The 7,145-nt window shown below is 34.0% G+C and overlaps 1 pseudogene; it reads right to left on the reverse strand.

The window, feature by feature from the left end:
• Positions 1-1,100: 1,100 nt before the first annotated feature.
• LOC117802518 lies at positions 1,101-1,200 on the reverse strand (annotated as a pseudogene).
• Between the last annotated feature and the right edge of the window lie 5,945 nt (positions 1,201-7,145).

Here is a 7,145-nt window from a genome sequence, read left to right on the forward strand (position 1 = left end):
TTCATGTCACCAAAAGTCTTATACAGGTTCTATAAAAAACAATATGGTTAAAAAATTGTTGTAAAGACTAGAGGCGGACAACACACATTCTCATCTCTAATATTTTAAGAAATGCAGGAAAATGGTAATATATACAGATATTTCTTTAGCTGGACACTGGCTGATCAACTTAGATTGTGAATCATGGAACCAGTTTATCACTACGACATTAACATACAAAAAGCTACATCTGTATATCGATAATGAAATCATCAATAATTAAATCACCATATTTCCAAATTTCATGCTTACTTATTTTGGTGCTCATTTTTCTCTTTAAATAATATGCTGTCTTTGGAATCGGTTATAAATAAACCAATTAACATGATTAGGTGAGTTCTAAGTACACCACTAGCATGTTTGCGTTCTAAAATAATGTTCTACTTTTTTTTTAGGTAGGTACCAATAAATACAATACATATAAATAAGTTCTTACAGGCCTATGCATGTTCTTCACTTCAACATATATACATACCAAATGTAAAGCACTATGGCATCATGGGTTCACCTTGAAAGGGAATCTCTTCAAAGCTAAATGCATACAATTGTTCCTTATTTACTATGAGATCAAGCTCAGATTCCTCAAAGAGGTATTTTCACAATCAATCTGTTCAATCTATCTCCCATAGATGTCTCAAAAAAACAAAGAAATGCAGCTTTTATTTTAATTGGACATGTTTATTTACTGCTGTTACCCAACCATGAACATTTGTGCCTTCAAATCTTATTTCATAATACATAAGAAGTTTTTCCTGTGTACAAAATATCTACCAGAATTTCCAGCAGAGCACTCTGGATGTGTCCAGAATGTGGCAGAGTGGAAATCAGCTCTTCTAAGTATGGATCGAAGGCTGGGCAGTACTACAAACCGTTTGTTACCATTGTTTGATGAGAAAAGTACGGCAATTGAGATCAACTTTGGAAATTTGTTTAATAGTTTGGCAGAAATTTTTAAAAATTTAAGTTTTAAAAGTAATATCTACACCCAACTTGGGGCATGAACCCACAACCCCAAGATCAAGAGTCGCATGTTCCACCAACTAAGACAGCCAGGCGCCCCCAAAAATGGTTAGATGCCGCAAAATAGGCGGCAATGCCTTCACCATACGCGTGTTGTCAGGCCCGAGGGGAATGTTAACCTTCTCTCCTTTCATACAACACTTATGTGTTTTAAGTAGAATCTAATAAATTTGACTTTTATTTTTACATAATTTAGAAATTTTTATATTTCTTGTAGTTTAGTTTTGTTTTAGTTCACAAAAGTATTGGCCCTCAATGGATCTGTGTTCCTTCATTGTAATATTTTGACAAGCACTGATATAAAGGACCTGAGTTTTGCAGAGTTGTTATTCCAAGCTCTGATATGTATTGTTTTTATGCCTCTCAGAAAACTTCAGTTCTCCTAGTTTCAGGTTCCATATACATAAAGCAAAGATCATCAAACCTAACATAGAGCATTGTTTAAAATATCAGCAATATTGGTAATTAGGTTCCAAACAGAATAAAAAATGGATTTTAATAAATAATGTATTTATCTTCATATCTTATCTTGTTATAAGTGAAATAATGTATTTTATTTTTTCATGTATTAATTTTTTTTATCTAACAATTATAGACTGTGAATATATTCACAGCACCTGGGAGAGCACTTTGTGCATAGCTGGATGCTCAGTAATTACCTATTTGATTTGTTGAGATTGATGTAGAGTTGAATGTTTTCAGGCAGAAAAGTTAACATAGTGATGTATAAAAAGCACAAATGTATTCAATTCACATTAACGTTGATCCTTTATTCACCAATGGAGAGGCATAATATACATTCCAAGAGACTGGTGGACTTGGCGGCATCGCTTACACAATAGTCTCAGCCTAGAATGATGGATGGCATTGCCAGTATGTCTTGAAAAAGTCCTTATTAAATGAACCAAAATAATTCTTCCTATATTTGAAGAACTTGTTACACAATTATGCTAGTTTTCTACAGTTCCAAACCTACTATAAAAACCTGATGGTTTTCTAAGAGAAATTAGTTAATTCAAAAGCAATGCTAATGAAACTATATAGTTGCTTCCCGCCAATGTGTCTGACCTCCCAATTAAAATCCTGGGAACCAAGGCTCGGGTGAGCTTCTGACTGGCAGCACTTTGCACAGGCTTGTAGCTCCTTGCTGAGAGAATTAAGAATGTTCATGTGACTCTGCTGGGAGATGACACTTGGAAACTTGTGCCTGGTTCCCCCGGACTTTGACCCATGCACCTTTTTCCCTTTCTGATTTTAATCTCATTCCTTGTAATAAACTGCAGCATGAGAATAACTGCTTTCCTGAGTCCCATGTGTCCTTCCAGGGAAGGGCATGCGCATGGTCTCAGAGGCCCCAAGCACAGGCCACTCTTTAAGCTCTCTCAAACTTGAGTTTTCTCAGTTGTTTGTATTCAATGTCCTTGGTATATATAATCATGGTTTCAGAAGGAATTGTAGTATTTGCATCTTGCATTTCTATTTATTTTTTATCTCACTGACAGTAACTATCAGAACAATATTCAATTGCAAGGGTGATAATGGGCACTCTTGTTATTCCTGACCACAAAGTAGAGAATTATCTATATATTAGATTTGTAAAATGTGCACAATGGTATTACTCCTTGCAATTATGCAGTGCCAGGTAAATTGAAGGACTTAGGAAAACCCACAGGCTATGCTCATGTAAAGCTTTAGTGAAGGTAAAGCATACACAGTCGTGCAAGACAAAGTGCAGGCACCCCACCGGGTCCTTTCTGACGTGCAGGGCATACTGGATTCAGATTTTGATGAGACACCCTAGTCTCAGTGAAGCCACACATTATGCGAATAAGTCTTTTAAATTTCTCTTATATGACCAAAACCAGGCTGCCTGACCCAACTCAACAACAGAAACCGAAGGAATCTGATAGCAGCCAGCTGCAAGCCCACACCACAGACATTTTCTGTATGTGGTGCTGAGAAGCTGGCATAGCTTGCCTCTTACTCTGTCTTAGATCCTGGCGCATACATACACCACTAGTTAATACATTTTACTGAAGTAGGAGTTTTTGCATAAATCACTTGGTACTTGGCCTGTCCACTAATGTGCATAAGAAATAAATATTTGTTTACTCAGTAATTTGTTGCCTTCTTATTCCATTTTTATCATGTTTAGTCTATACTCTTCTATTCTGAGTTTGTTTATAACAATTTTAAAATCTTTTAATGCATTTGTTTAATTCCTCTGATAATATCATCTTAGTATTAAGCATTGTAAATAACATTAAGCATTACATACACTTGTGAGATATTTATGACAATCACGACTCTGGTGTAAACTTTTAAATGTACCATTATTCTGAAATACCATCATGAATATGAAACTCTACTCCCAATCAAAGGCAATATTTAAAAAGCTTCTCTGTACAGCAAAAAAAAAAAAAAACCAAAAATAAAACAAAACAAAAATGAGCCAAGTGAAAAGGCAATGTATGAAATGAGAGAAAATATTTTTAAAACATGTATCACATAACAGGTTAATATACAAAATGTACAGGAATTCATGCAACTCTATAGAAAAAAACCCCCCAAATAACCCAATTAAAAAATGGGCAAAGGACCTGAACAGAGATTTTCCAATAACATACAAATAGCCAACAAGTACAAGGAAAAATGCTCAACATCAGTAGTCATCAGGGAAAGGCAAGTCAAAACTACAATGAGATATCACCTTGTAACTGTTAGGATGTCTATTACCACAAAGATAAGGGATAGCAAATTCTGGTGAATACATGGAAAAAGAGAACCCTTGTACATGGTGGGAATGTGAACTGGTACAGCCACTATGGAAAACAGTATGGAGGTTCCTTAAGAAGTTAAAAAGAAAACTACCATATGATCCAGCAATCCCACCTCTGGGTATATAGCCAAGGGAGTTAAAACCATAATTTCAAAGAGATACCTGCAGTCCAGAGTTCATTGCAACATTATGCACAATAGCCAAGATATGGAAACAACCTGTGTCCATCCACAAATGAATAGATAAAATATCATATATATTTAATGGAAAATTACTCAGCCTTAAAAAAGTTGAGAATCCTGTCTTCTGCAACAATATGGATGAATCTGGACGGCACTGTATTCAGTAAAACAAGTCAGACAGAAAACAAATTCTGTGAGTTATCACTTCTATGCAGAGTTTAAACAAATTGAACTCATTGAAACAAATAGTAGAAAAGTGGCTGCTAGGGGCTGGTGTGTGTGGGGGAAATAGGAAGGGGGTGGTACAAGGTCAATAGAAGATTAATATTGTTCAGAAAAAGAGCCACTACATGGCCAAAGTAGTTTAATTTTAATAAATCAAGGAATAGATAATACTCAAAAGATTCAGATCCCAAGATTTTAAGGATTATAGCCAAAATCTAAACATATTAAATTGACAAATCTGATTTTGATTTTTTCTGGTATATATCAGCAGAACTAAAGCTATTGCATATATTTTCCTTAAAGCTGTGACTAAGGGAATTTTTAAAATGTTAGGTAATAACTGGCTACGTAATGCTCGAAGTGATTTCTTGAAATGGGATCAACGAATGACATATCCTGAATTTCTTTAGTTATATTTATTAAAAGCAATATTACTTCAGTTATTTTGAACATTTACCACTGTAGTTTCTTTGCTTAATAGGTAGCTAAATTTGTTAAGATATTAACCAATAATTTGCATGAATGGTTCCCAGGGATCCTCAGAAATGCATCCATTCAAAGTGGTCCACCCACATTGACACCAATTCTGCCACCTATTTCAAAAGAATTTAACGTTTTTTTGTAAATTGTGACTTTTTTGGTATTAATTTAAAAAATTTAATTTGTTTGTAGTTACAGTGAAAAAATATTAATTTATCCTCTTCTTTTTTTGAGAATCCTAAAAATATATTGTCTGCTTGTAAAGATAAAAATGTCTTCCTCTTAGCTTTTGTTTCTTGTAATTAGCTCTTCTAAGATTTGTCTAGCTATGCTCCAAGTTCCCATGTTCCATAATGAATTATTCTTACTTAGAATTATAATAAAAAATGCTGTGTCGTTTGTGACCAATAATACTTTGTAAGAAGGGCTGATCTTCTTAACTGAAATGTCCTTCTGTGTGCATGAATGTGCTTGCCAGACAAATTTCTGATGAGCTGAAAATAATTAAAATGTTGAACATTATAGATGGTAAAAACATTTGGAATTCAGAGCAAACCAAGAAAGAGAAAAACAATGACAAAAAAAGGGGAATGATCTAGACCGAGCAAGATTTACAGAATCAATGGTGATTGCATATGTGTGACAGAGTAGGTTGGAAACCCTTGGTGGCAAATACAAGAAAGTACTTTGGAACAGAAATAGAATATGTTATTTAATTGTCTGTCATGCCAGGATCAGTGTTATGACTCCCTATGGTCTCCAAATAATAAATGTACTCTATTAATGCAGACACTCATTATTAGATCATTTGCTGTATGGTTTCTCTCACTCTCTTCTTTCCTACCTCCCTCCCTTCCACCTTTTTCTTTTTCTTTTTTTTTCCGTTTATAGAATTGTTAAGGAGTCTATCTCCTCTTTGTATGATGCATGACTTGATAAAAGAATAGCCACTGAGTACAGAAAATCCTAGCAAGCAGCAATATGAAAATATAATCTCACCAATGCATCTCTTGTCTTAAGATTTACAGATATCTTAAGAAATGATTTAAACATCCACAGCCAGGCCTAGCATTTTCTCGAAAAGTCTAGAAAGCATAGGTAAAACCTGGGTTAAGAAATGATAGAATCATATAAATGAAATTTAATTATGATGTAATCACCTCCCCAATCAAATAAGAGGGGAATCCCAAGCTCTGAGAAGGAAAGGGATTTCCTCTTGTTCCCCATGGTGATAAAGTTAAACAGAGCTAAGGCTGGGACATAATTCCTTCCTCACACATGTGTTGATAAATAATTTCATATTAAACATATTTAGAAGAAAACTCAGAGTCTTGTCTTATTGAACCTATAAAGTATAAGATAAACCCTAAACACTGTTGCATAGTTTTGCATAGCAAACAACCTAGGAAGCTTCATTAAGATCTGTCCATGTATATGAAGATTTAAAGATGATTTCATGATAACTTAAAGAATAAGTACTCACATTTTCCTTGAAATTACATGTTTCATTTTCTATTATATGGTTCATATTTTATTTGATTTATTTTCAAATAATTTATATATTTATGCTATTATTAGTGACAAATATCAATTTAAAATTTCTAATGCTAAAAAATAAAATTTCTAATGTTATATTTCTGGGATTCATGGAATTGCTTTTGTATAATGATTTTATCATTAGTGAAAATGCTAAACTTTCATTGATTTTAATAATTTATCTATAAATACTTCTGCTTTTTCTCTATATATGTTACATCATTTATAATAATAACTTTATTTCATCCTTTTCAATATTTAAAACTTTTATTTATTTTTCTTGCCTTCCTACACTGGTTGGGCCATAAAGAAAAATGTTTGAAACACATTATTACAATGAGCATCCAAATCAAGTGGTAGTTTTAAACACATGCTTGCAAAAGTTTATTGTTCAGTAGGTATTTCTTATGGATACACTATACACAGATTTCTATTAAGTTAAGGGGCTATTTATATCTAGTTATTGTTAATTATTCATGAATAAATGCTGGATTTTCCCAAACACTTTACTTCAACTATTGCGGTTATGGAATGATACTATTCCTTTGTTTGCTTAAAGTGTTGAATTGCATTGACACGTTTATGTGATGGTAAAGGAAATTTGCTTTACTGGGACAAAATCAACTTGATCATTGCTATGGTCTGCATTTTTGTGTCCCCCAGAATTTGTATATTGAGATCATAACACCCAAAGGTGATGGTATTTGGAAGTGGGGCCTTTGGAAGGTGATTAGGTCATGAAGGTGGAACGCTCATGAATGGGGTTAGTGTGTCTATAAAAGAAATCCCACAGGGCTGCCTAGCCACTCCACCATGTGAGCATATAATGAGAGTCTGGGACCTGAAGAGGGCCCTCCCTGACTGTGCTGGCACCTGATCTTTGA

The sequence above is a fragment of the Ailuropoda melanoleuca genome, chromosome 5, assembly GCF_002007445.2.
Source record: "Ailuropoda melanoleuca isolate Jingjing chromosome 5, ASM200744v2, whole genome shotgun sequence".
Classification (NCBI taxonomy): domain Eukaryota; kingdom Metazoa; phylum Chordata; class Mammalia; order Carnivora; family Ursidae; genus Ailuropoda; species Ailuropoda melanoleuca.